Source organism: Solanum verrucosum, unplaced genomic scaffold, assembly GCF_900185275.1.
Source record: "Solanum verrucosum unplaced genomic scaffold, falcon-dt-bn FXZP01000025.1, whole genome shotgun sequence".
In the NCBI taxonomy this organism is placed as follows: Eukaryota; Viridiplantae; Streptophyta; class Magnoliopsida; order Solanales; family Solanaceae; genus Solanum; species Solanum verrucosum.
The window spans coordinates 105,118-117,104 of record NW_026020239.1 but is presented as its reverse complement, the minus strand read 5'-3'; positions in this window follow the sequence as shown (position 1 = coordinate 117,104).

The following is an 11,987-nucleotide window of genomic DNA, read 5'->3' as shown; positions in this document are numbered from 1 at the left end:
GACTTTGCTAATTATTTGGCAAGCGACATTGTGCCACCCGATTTGTCTTTTCACCAAAGAAAGAAATTTATGCATGATGTGAAGAAATTCTTTTGGGATGAACCTTATTTGTATCGTAGTTGTGCAGATGGGTTTATTCGTCGCTGTGTGCCTGAGGTTGAAATGCTGAGTGTACTTGAAGCATGCCATTTATCACCCGTTGGTGGGCATCATAGTGGTATTCAGACTGCACATAAGATTTTGCAGTGTGGATACTATTGGCCACCGTCCACCAAGATGCTCATGGTTTCGCCAAGCCTTGTGATCGTTGCCAAAGAGATGGAGGGATTTCAAAGAGGCAAGAGCTCCCTATGAATCCCATACTGGTGATCGAATTGTTTGATGTATGGGGCATTGATTTCATGGGCCCATTTGTGAGTTCATATGGGATGAAGTATATTCTGGTCACGGTTGATTATGTATCGAAGTGGGTGGAAGCAGTAGCACTCCCTAACAACGAAGGTAAAAGTATCACCGCATTCTTGAAAAAGAATATCTTTTCCAGATTTGGTACACCGAGGGCTATTATTAGCGATGGAGGCTCTCACTTTTGCAATAAGTTGTTCAAAACACTACTTGAGAAATATGGTGTCCGTCACAATGTAGCCACTCCTTATCATCCACAGACTAGCGGTCAAGTTGAGGTGTCCAACAGAGAAATAAAGCAGATATTGGCGAAGACTGTGAACGCCAATCGAACGGATTGGTCAAGGAAGCTTGATGATGCTCTATGGGCATATCGCACTGCATACAAGACCCCCATAGGTATGTCACCTTACCAACTTGTATATGGGAAGTCTTGTCATTTACAAGTAGAGCTAGAGCACAAGGCTATGTGGGCAATGAAGAAGTTAAATTTGGATTGGGGCACTGCATCTAATCAAAGGATGAATGACTTGAACGTGCTTGATGAGTTTCGCCTAAAAGCTTATGAAAGTTCAGCCTTAGACAAAGAGAAGATGAAGAGGTATCATGATCAAAGAATTGAAAAGCGAGAATTTGTGGTTGGTGATCGTGTGCTGCTATTCAACTCTAGGTTGCGCCTATTTCCAGGCAAACTCAAGTCCAAGTGGACTGGGCCAGTTTTGCTCACAAAATGCTCTCGCATGGAGCGGTTGAGCTTGAAAATAAGGATGGAACAAGGTTTGTGGTGAACGGGCAAAGGATCAAGATCTATCTGGGAAATGCTGAAACTGTGCAAGAAGTGATCGAGGCCTGCAATCTTGATGAAGTCTGAATAATCAAAATACCTGCGTCGTGCCGCGACGTTAAATCAAGCGCTGCTTGGGAGGCAACCCAAGATGTAAAATCTAGCCAACAATAGGGTTCTGTTTTCCATTATGTAGTTTAGCTTTCTTTGATTACTTGCGTCTTTGTATCAATGTAGGTAGGGGTTCCAGTAATTTAGTTCTTAGTGTTGGCTAGAAGTAATATAGGGTCCGTGTCTAAAAAGTGTCCAGAAAATGTAAAATAAAATAAAATAGCCTATTGGTTGCTTCATGTGCAGGTACACCACGCAAGAAATCTGCAGAAAATGGTCTGGTGCAGAGGTCTACGGACCCCATCGACGGTCCGTCGATTGATCCACGGACCGTCAATGGTGTCCGTAGATCCCAGGTAAGTCCCTAAAATTGTCCTAGTATAATTGTGATCTACGGTCCCGATCTACGGACCATAGATCGACTCACGGACCGTAGACGGGGTCTCGTGAGTCCAAACCCTACAGTTGACTGACCCGACCCGGACCCCCATTACTTAAAACCCCCATTGTTTCAAATCATTTCCCTTCCCTCCATTACTCCCAAAATCGTTTCACCCACTCTTTAAACTCCCCAAATCACTCCATAACCACCACATAATATCCTCCCTTCCATATATTCCCAAAACCCCTTCCATACCATAATCAACCCACTCCATAATCTGACAAAAAGGGTCCGGTGTTTGGTCAGTGACGAAAAGGTGACTCCTTGGTCTTGCTAAATCATAGTATCATTGTAACGACCCAAAAAAAAATGAACTAGTGAAACTAGAGCCTCACATGTGAGTTTGGAGTGTTGTTTAAGGGCTTAAGGGGTTGATTAGCTAGTTGATTAATCACCTTTATAAGCTAGCAAGACCTTAAGCTAGGTCATGAAATCATTTAGAACCGAGACCCTCAAAACAGTCCCCTAAAAACAGTTTTTAGTTTTAAGTTAGGAGTGAGGGTCAACTTTAAATGGTCATATATTTTATCTCAAAATGAATTAGGTGGACCATTACCTATCCAATTAAAGGTATCTGAGTCCTCTTTCCAACGCCACCGAGTTTGCCCTTTTCCGATCTCGGAGTAAAAATTTATGCCCAAAATAGTGAAGCACTATCAGCAAGGACGAGCTTAGACGGGTTTTGGTCCACGGGCCTAAACGGACCATGAACCCTTCACCGAAACCCTAAATAGTCTGTGAAAGGGTTCACTGGTCGTTTAGAGGAGTGGCCTGGCCATTAAAGTCAACCAAGAGAATGAGGCCATCTACACAACTCCCTATATGGACCGTGCAAAGTTGTGTGGATCGCTTAGGGTCCCTTTTAAGGCACTCCATCAGTTTTTCAGTCAGGGATATTTTAGACTTTCCCCTATGTGTTTAATACCTAAGTTATGTTGTTTTAACCCCTACTTTAAGCCCTATATAAGTTATTTATGTCCTAAAACTACCCATTCTAAATCATTCACCTAAATTCTAAATTTCACTCCAAGTTCATCCCCAAAATGCTCTATCTAAAGCTAAGGAAGAAGACACTAGGGTTTCAAAATCAAGTATCCAATTCCCCATAGCTTTTGGGCTTCGATCATCACGGTATATTAGTATTCACCTATGGAGTCCTTACCTCCATAGGGTTCCCAAAATCTTCCAATTTTACAAGTTAGATTCTCAATTCAAAAGTTAGGATTTTATCCAATCTTCATGAGTTCTCTTCAATTGTATATTTTATTCCATGAATTGAAGTAATTACATGGTTTTTAGTTTAATTCATATGAACTCGTGTATAATCCATGATTTTGATTATGAATATATGATGAAGCTTATAAATTTATGAAGATATGTATGTTTTTATGAAAGCAATGTTCATAACTTAAGTAAGCTTATCAATGAAGGAATATATATATATATATTCAATGAAGCTTGTCCACATGGCATTATTGACATCTATATTTGTCATCAATGCTTTTGATTATTTTCCTATATTAGGTCTTGATTAGTAGGACATCCGGATATGTCATTAATGATAATGGACAAAGTTACTAAAACAAATATCATTAGTAGTATGGCATTTTTAGTAAGAAATTAATGACTATGGGTCTTATAAAGCTATTATGAAAAGATCATGAATGATGAAAGGTTTTATCATTCATGGTCTAAGGAACTACTCTATGTTGTTCTATCTTGGATTAATATCTTAATTGGACTTTTTCATGAATGATAATATGAATGTGCTTGATGATTATTCCGTGGGATTTTATTTAGCATCGAGTGGGCTTTGTGGTGGAGGCTCAAATAGGGTAGTCTCTAGTAGCAACCTCTAGTCCCTAACTACGTGCCCCTGTAGAATTTTCTTAAATGACCTAGCGAGTGGATCCACTTAAAGAAAACATAATGAGTACGGGTTCTACCTTGGCAAGTAGAATCCACTTCTTTCAGTATGAGGGATATTTCGGATTCCATGTTATAGCTCACATGGTCTATGTCATTTAATGGTAAACTTCCCATAATAATGAACTAAGGTTACTTTCAAAGTAACTCACAAGTAGTTTAAATATGTTAAGCTTGCATTGACCATAGTTATGACTTATTTTTTCCACCCTTTTATCTTATGGTTTAGCTTGGTCATCATTGCATGTCATGTAAACTCTTTCTTAGCATGATTTCGTAACTTTTATGCATTTCTATGATACTTAGTACATTCCAGCTACTAATGCATATGTGTGCCTACATTGTTTCACTAATGTAGGTTCCCACACTCCTACCTTTGTAACACCTCAAAAGAAAAAATCTTGTAAGGAAGGTTTCAAGAATGGTGGAAAGGTATAAGGAATGGTCAAGGACGGTGGTAGAGTCCACGGTCAGTGAACCCATCCTTGAACCCAAGCCCTTTGAAAAAAATTCTAAGTCAAGGGTCTAAGGAAGGGTTCAAGGATGGTGGAAGATCCCACGGTCTGTGTACCCATCCTTGAACCCAAGCCTTGTGAAAAATATTCTAAGGCAAGGGTCCAAGGAAAGGTTCAAGGACGGTGGAAGAGTCTATGGTCAGTGAACCCATCCTTGAACCCAAGCCTTATGAAAAATATTCTAAGGCAAGGGTATAAGGAAGGGTTCAAGGATGGTGGAAGAGTCCACGGTTAGTGAACCCATCCTTGAACCCAAGTCGTGTGAAAAATATTATAAGGCAAGGGTCTAAGGAAGAGTTCAAGGACGGTGGAAGAGTCTACGATCATTGAACACGTCCTTCAAACCAAGTATTTTTCACAAGGAAAGGGTCTAAGGAAGCGTTCAAGGACGGTGGAAGAGTCCACGGTCAGTGAACCCATCCTTGAACCCAAGCCTTGTGAAAAATATTCTAACGCAAGGCTCTAAGGAAGGGTTCAAGGACGGTGAAGAGTCCCCGGTCAGTAAACCTATCCTTGAACCCAATCCTTGTGAAAAATATTTTAAGACAAGGGTCTAAGGAAGGGTTCAAGGATGGTGGATGAGTCCACGGTCAGTGAACCCATCCTTCAACCCAAGCCTTCTAAAAAATATTCTAAGGCAAAGTCTAAGGAAGGGTTCAAGGACGGTAGAAGAGTCCACAGTCAGTGAACCCATCCTTGAACCCAAGCCTTGTGAAAATTATTCTAAGGCAATGATTCACGAAAGGGTTCAAGTCCAGTAGAAGGGTCCACAGACGGTAGACCCGTTCGTGGAGATTGACTTAAAAAAATAAAACTCGTCAGTTATTTTTTCAAGGTTATATGGATCTTTTTCCTATGCATCTAATACCTAAACTAGGTCCTTTTAATCCTAATCCTTTACCCTATATAAGTCTTTTCAGCCTAAAATTTAACCATTCTAAATAACTTTTTCAATTTCCCCAAATCCCTCAAGTTCTTCCCCAAAAACATTTTCTCTCTAAAAGCTTGAAGCAGAAGACTAGGATTTGAAGATGTAGTCTCCAAATTCACCATTTATTTTGGGATTTTAACTCTAAGATATGATAGTCTTCATCCATGGATCCCTTTCCTCCATGGAGTTCCCAAATTCTCCAATTTACAAATTTAGAATTCCCCTATTTGATTTTTTTATTGTCTATCAAGCATGAATTGAGATAATTACATCATTTTATCATTAATTCCCTTGAACTCATGCTTAACCCATGTTTTCCAAATATTGATATTTGAAAATGGGTTTTGAACTATGAAAGGTGAATTAAGGAATTATGGATGTTCTTATAGAATTGATGAGATAATGTAAATTGCTTTGAAAGTAAAAGAATATATGTGGTTGTGGTTAATTGTTGTGAAAGGATTGCTCACATAACTACCTCATGCATGAATGTGAAAGGTTTTCTCACATAACGGATTCTAAGGTTGAAAGGTCTTCTCAACTAAAATGAATCAAAGATCAAGAGCTATTCTAATGAAACCTAGCTTGGATTGCTTACTTCATTGTACCTTTCCTTGGATGACATAGGACTTAGCTTGGATTGGTAAGATGGTGTGCCCTTCCATGGATAATAAAGACAAGTTAATAAAATGACTATTATGTGGGATTTATGCTTAGCACGGAGAGGATATTGAGATGGGAGCTCTCCCGTTAGTAGAGGTCGGGTTTCAAGAAGCAATATCTTTATCACATACCTACGTGCCCCCATATGATTATTATGTTATATAGACATTAGCTAGTGGATCCATATAAGCTAGAAGTTCATGATCTTACATTGGAAAGTAGGAGACCCATTTTTTGTGTGGGCTAGATACCGGATTCCGTGTTGATAGCTCACATGGTCTTATATGTCGGTTAAAGGTTAATCTCCCACAATAATGAACAAAGGTTACTTCAAGAAGTATCTCACATGTGACATAAGATGATGTCTATTTGCATTGACCATGTTTTGTGACTTATGTAGTCTAGTTCTTTTACATTCATGGTTTAGCTTGGTCATTGAATGTTATGAAAATGTCTCTTTTCTCATGTTTTCAAATGTTTTATGCATGGCTATCATACTTGGTACATATTTTGTACTAACGCATAGTTTTGCCTACATTTCCCCAAATGTAGGGACCGACCTTACAGATTCGCACTTCTGTGGCTAAGATCTTATATAGAAGATTGAATTTTGGTGAGTCCTCATATTCCAAGGACCGAGCTTGATTCCCCTTTTGTCCTTACTTTAAGTTTTGGGAACTTGATGTACTGGCTACGCCCCGATATACTATTATGTACTAGATGGCTTTGAGACTATGTTTAGATTTTCGCTTTTCTCTATAAAACTCTTATATGTTGAAACTATCTTTTAATCTCTTTATTATATTTTCTTGTATGATGAATTTTAAGCAGCTTGTGTTGGGCCTCTCGAGGTCCTATACGTCATGTTACACCTAGGGGCCACCTTGGGTTGTGACAAACTTTGTATCATAGCACACGGTTTAGAAAGGTCCTAGGAAGTCTCATATGCCGCGTCGAGTAGAGTCTTGTTGATGATTTTGAAGCACGCAACATTTATGAATGAGAGGCTATAAGATGATTAGGAAACTCTACTTCTTTCATTACTCTAAAATCATGTGATAGAGTTTAACTCTATATGTCTTTCTTCTAATCTATATCCGATGTTTTTCAGGATATGGCCCCTTGAAGAGTGTACATTAGGAGGAATGTGAATGAGAATATAAAATGAGAAGCTCCTCAAGATCCTCAAGTTTTGGTCGACCCTTTGGCCGAGAAAGTGACTAATGATGAGTTTAGGGCTGCTTTTCAAGTATTGGCTCAAGCCATGATAGCTCCAGCCAAAAGGGAGGTTGTGGCCCCCATGAACACAAATGTGGGTACGACGGAATCTAGAGTAAGGGACTTTACTAGAATGAATCCCTCGGAGTTTCATGGGTCTAAGGTTGAGGAAGATCCTCAAGAGTTTATTGATGAAGTGTGTAAGGTGTTGATGATCATGGGGGTGACGTCGATGGAAAAGGCGGAATTGTCCACTTACCAACTTAAGGGCATTTCTTAAGTTTAGTTCAACCAATGGAAGAAAGAGAGGGAAGTTGATGTGGGTCCTCTCGACTGAGAAAAGTTTAAGGTTGCTTTCCTTGATAGGTTATTTCCCCTTGAAATGAGGGAGGCAAAGGTGTTTGAATTCATCAACCTTCGTCAAGGAAATATGAGTGTGAAGGAATACACTTTGAAGTTCAAACAATTTTCTAGATATGCTCCTACTATGATTGTTGATCCTAGGGCAAGGATGAGTAAGTTTGTTTCAGGTTTGTCTGAGATGGTAGTTAGGTAATGTCGTACCACTATATTTATCAATGATATGGAAATTTCTAGTCTCATGGTTTATGCTCAACAAATTGAAGAGTAGAAACTTAAGTAAAGGTCTAGGGAGGCAAAGAGGGCTAAGATTGGTGATGGTAAATTCTCACATTCAAGGTCCGATGGGCATGGTCGTTCTAAGCTTTGACAAAGGTTTTCCGCCCAAGGTTCCTCCAATGCTCCTTCGAAGTTAAACAAAGATAGGGTATCTAACCTTAAGTCTCATGGAGGAAATAGTAATGGATCTTCATTGCCTATGTCTACTTGTTCTCGGTGTGGAAAGAAGCATGAGGGTAAGTTCTTAGCTAGCATGGATGGTTGCTTCGGTTGTGATAAAAGTGGTCATAAGATGAGGGATTGTCGGATGCTTACATTTAAAGGAAGAGAGGAAAAGTAAGCTTCTCCTAGTAGTTCGGGTTCCAATGCTCCCAAGAAAACCAATTTTATGCACTTCAGACTCGTGGTGAACAAGATGGTTCTCCCGATGTGGTTATTGGTATGTTGAAAGTCTTCCAACTTGATGTTTATGCTTTACTTGATCCCGATGCTACCTTGTCTTTTGTGACGCCATATGTGGCTATGAGGTTTGATATTCTTCTGGATGTGTTGTTAGATCTTTTTTTCTGTCTCTACTCCTATTGGTGATTCTATTGTGGCTAAGAGAGTCTATAGAAATTGTCCCGTTTCCTTATCCCATAGAGTCACTCGTGTTGATCTCATAGAGCTTGATATGCTAGATTTTGATGACATTCTTGGGATGGATTTAATGCGTGCATGTTATGCTTCTATTAACTGTAGAACCCATGTAGTCAAGTTTCACTTCCCATATGAGCCTATCCTAGAGTGGAAAAGGGGAAATTTCATGCCGAAAGGTTGGTTTGTTTCTTGTCTTAAAGCTAGAAAGATGATTTCTAAGGGTTGCATTTATCATCTAGTTAGGGTGAGGGATATAAATTCTGCAACCCCTACTTTTGAGTCGTTCCCCATTGTAAATAAGCTTTCGAAAGTGTTCCCAGATGATCTACTCGGTATTCCTCCCGAAAGGGAAATAGACTTCGGTATTTACCTTCTCCCAGATACGCAACCTATCTCTATTCCTCCTTATCGTATGGCTCTGCCAGAACTTAAGGAATTGAAAGTGCAATTGAAAGATTTGGTGGATAAGGGTTTCATCCGACAGAGAATTCCTTAATGGGGTGCTCCAGTTTTGTTTGTCCGAAATAAAGATGGTTCACTCTGTATGTGTATTGACTACAGGTAATTGAAAAAGGTTGTCATAAAGAATAAGTATCCTCTTCCAAGGATAGATGACTTATTTTGACCAACTACAAGGAGCAAGTTACTTCTCTAAGATTGATCTCTGATCGGGTTATCACCAATTGAGGGTGAAAGAAGATGATATTTTGAAAATGGCTTTTCAAACTCGGTATGGTCACTATTAGTTTCTGGTGATGTCCTTTTGCTTGACTAATAATCTGGTAGTTTTTATGGAGTTGATGAATAGGGTGCTTAGGCAATACTTGACATGTTTCTGAGTGTTTCCATTGATATATTCAAGGAGTGAAGATGAGAACACTAATCACTTGAGGATTGTGTTTCAAATCCTCAATAACCAATAACTTTTTGCAAAGTTTAGTAAATATGAGTTTTTGTTGAAGTCCATGGCTTTTCTTGGTCACATTATTTCCGGAAAAGGTATTGAGGTATATCTTAAGAAGACAGATCCGGTCAAGAGTTGGCCTAGACCTCTATCCCCTTCGGATATTAGGAGCTTTTTGGGTTTAGCCCATTACTATAAAAGGTTTGTGGAAGGGATTTCGTTGATTACCTCTCCAATGACAGCGTTGACCCAAAAGAAAGCCAACTTCTTATGGTCAGAAGCTTGTGAGAAGAGTTTTCAAGAATTGAAAGATAGACTTACTTCCACTCTAGTGTTGACTTTACTGGAAGGGATCGATGGTTTTGTCATTTATTGCAATTCCTTGAGAATTGGGTCAGGATGTGTCCTTATACAAAATGGTTAAGTCATTGCCTATGCTTCAAGGCAACTTAAGATTCATGAAAAGAATTATCCAACCCACTAGCGGCGGTTTTTTTTTGCTTTAAAGATTTGGAGGCATTATTTGTATGGTGTTCATGTGGATGTCTTTACCGACCAAAAGAGTTTGCAATATGTGTTTAACCAGAAAGATTTAAATCTTCACCAAAGGACATGGCTTGAATTATTGACTATGACATGAGTGTTCTCTATCACCCCGGTAAGACAAATGTGGTGGTGGATGCTCTTAGTTGATTATCGATGGGTAGTATTGCTCACACTGAAGATAATAAGATTGAGTTAGTTCAAGATGTTCATAGATTGGCTCGATTGGGTGTTCGGTTAGTTGACTCTACCAAGGGTGGTGTTATGGTTCACAATGGTTAAGAATTGTCTTTTGTGATCGATGTGAAAGCAAAGAAAGATCTAGATCCAACTTTGGTTGAAGTGAAGGAAGCAGTGCTTAAAAAGTCCGGAGAGGCTTTCTCCCAAGGGGGAGATGGTGTGCTTAGATATCAAGGTCGTTTGTGCGTTCCCAATGTAGATGACTTGAGAGATCATATCTTATCATAAGCCCATAGTTCTCGATATTTCATTCACCTGGGAACCACCAAGATTTACTTGACTTTTGGGATGTCTATTGGTGGAATGGGATGAAGAAGGATATTGCGGAATTTGTGGCTAAGTGTCCTAATAGTCAACGAGTGAAAGTTGAGCATAAAAAACTAGGAGGTTTTTCCCAAGATATTATCATTCCTACGTGAAAGTGGGAAGATTTGAATATGTACTTCATTGTTGAATTACCTCGCACTTGACAACAACATGATTCGATTTGGGTTATTGTAGATCGAATGATGAAATCAGCTCATTTCATTCCCATCAAAGTTTCATATTCAGCGGAGGACTACATTAAGTTGTATTTGAGGGAAATGGTTAGGTTGCATGGATTTCCATTGTCCATTAACTCTGATTATGGTACCCAATTCATGTCTCAGTATTGGAAATCTTTCCAAAAGGGTCTTGGTACTCGTGTTAAGCTTAGAACGGACTTTCACCCACAAACTGATGGGCAAGCAGAGCGTACTATCCAAAGCTTGGAATACATGTTGAGAGCATGTGTAATTGACTTCAAGGGTAATTGGGATGATCACTTACCATTGATTGAGTTGGCGTACAACAATAGCTATAACTCAAGCATTGGTATAGCTCCATTTGAGGCCCTATATGGTAGGAATTGTAGATCTCCAATAGGTTAGTTTGAGGTGGGTAAAGTTGCCATATGAGGTCTCGAGTTGCTACATGAGGCTATGGAGAAACCTTGACTTATTAGAAAAAGGTTGAAACAGCTCAAAGTCGACAAAAGTCCTATGCCGATGTGCAAAGAAAAGATCTTGAGTTTGAGGTAAATGATTGGGTCTACTTGAAAATTTCACCCATGAACGGTGTAATGAGATTTGGTAAGAAAGAGAAACTTAGTCCCCGTTATGTGGGCCCATATCAGATTTTCAGATTAATTGGCAAGGTCTGTTATGAACTTGAATTGCCTAGTGAGTTGACATTGGTACATATAGTTAATTTCCCATGTCTCCTTGTTGAAGAAGTGTGTTGGAATCTAACATATATAGTCCCCTTAGAAGATTTTGGAGTTAAGGAGAATCTTTCATATGAGGAAATTCCAGTTGAGATTTTAGACCGGCAAGTTAAGAAGTTGAGAAACAAGGAAACTGCTTCTGTGAAAGTTCTTTGGAGGAATCAATTAGTTGAGGGTGTTACTTCGGAGGCTGAGGCCGATATAATATCCAGATATCCTCATCTCTTGCCCCTTTTCCCTACCCTAGCTTGAGGTATTTACTCCCTCATGGTTTACTCATTTGGTGTCATGTGTCTTAGATGTTCCCATGATATCCTTATTTATGCATGTTTATGAAAAAACTTAATTTTTTGGGGAAAATGAGTTAGCTGACTGACTTCTTCATGTTTATGTTCTTTTAAGTATGAGTTGCATATAGACCTTATGAGATGATGTTTTGAATATGCTTTAGCTTGGAGTTAATTTTCCTCCTCGGATATGTGCTTTCATGCGATTGCGTTTATGTTGGGCTGTTAAATCATCTCCCTACCCTCATTATGATGTCTTGAGGCCCATTCAAGGACGAATGTTCCCAAGAGGGAGACATTATAACACCTAAAAAAAGACTTGTAAGGAACGATTCAAGAATGGTGGAGAGGTCTAAGAAAGGGTTCAAGGATGATGGAAGAGTCCACGGTTAGTGAACCCATCCTTCAACCCAAGCTTTGTGAAAAATATTCTAACGCAAGGGTCTAAGGAAGGGTTCAAGGATGGTGGAAGAATCCACGGTAAGTGAACCCAA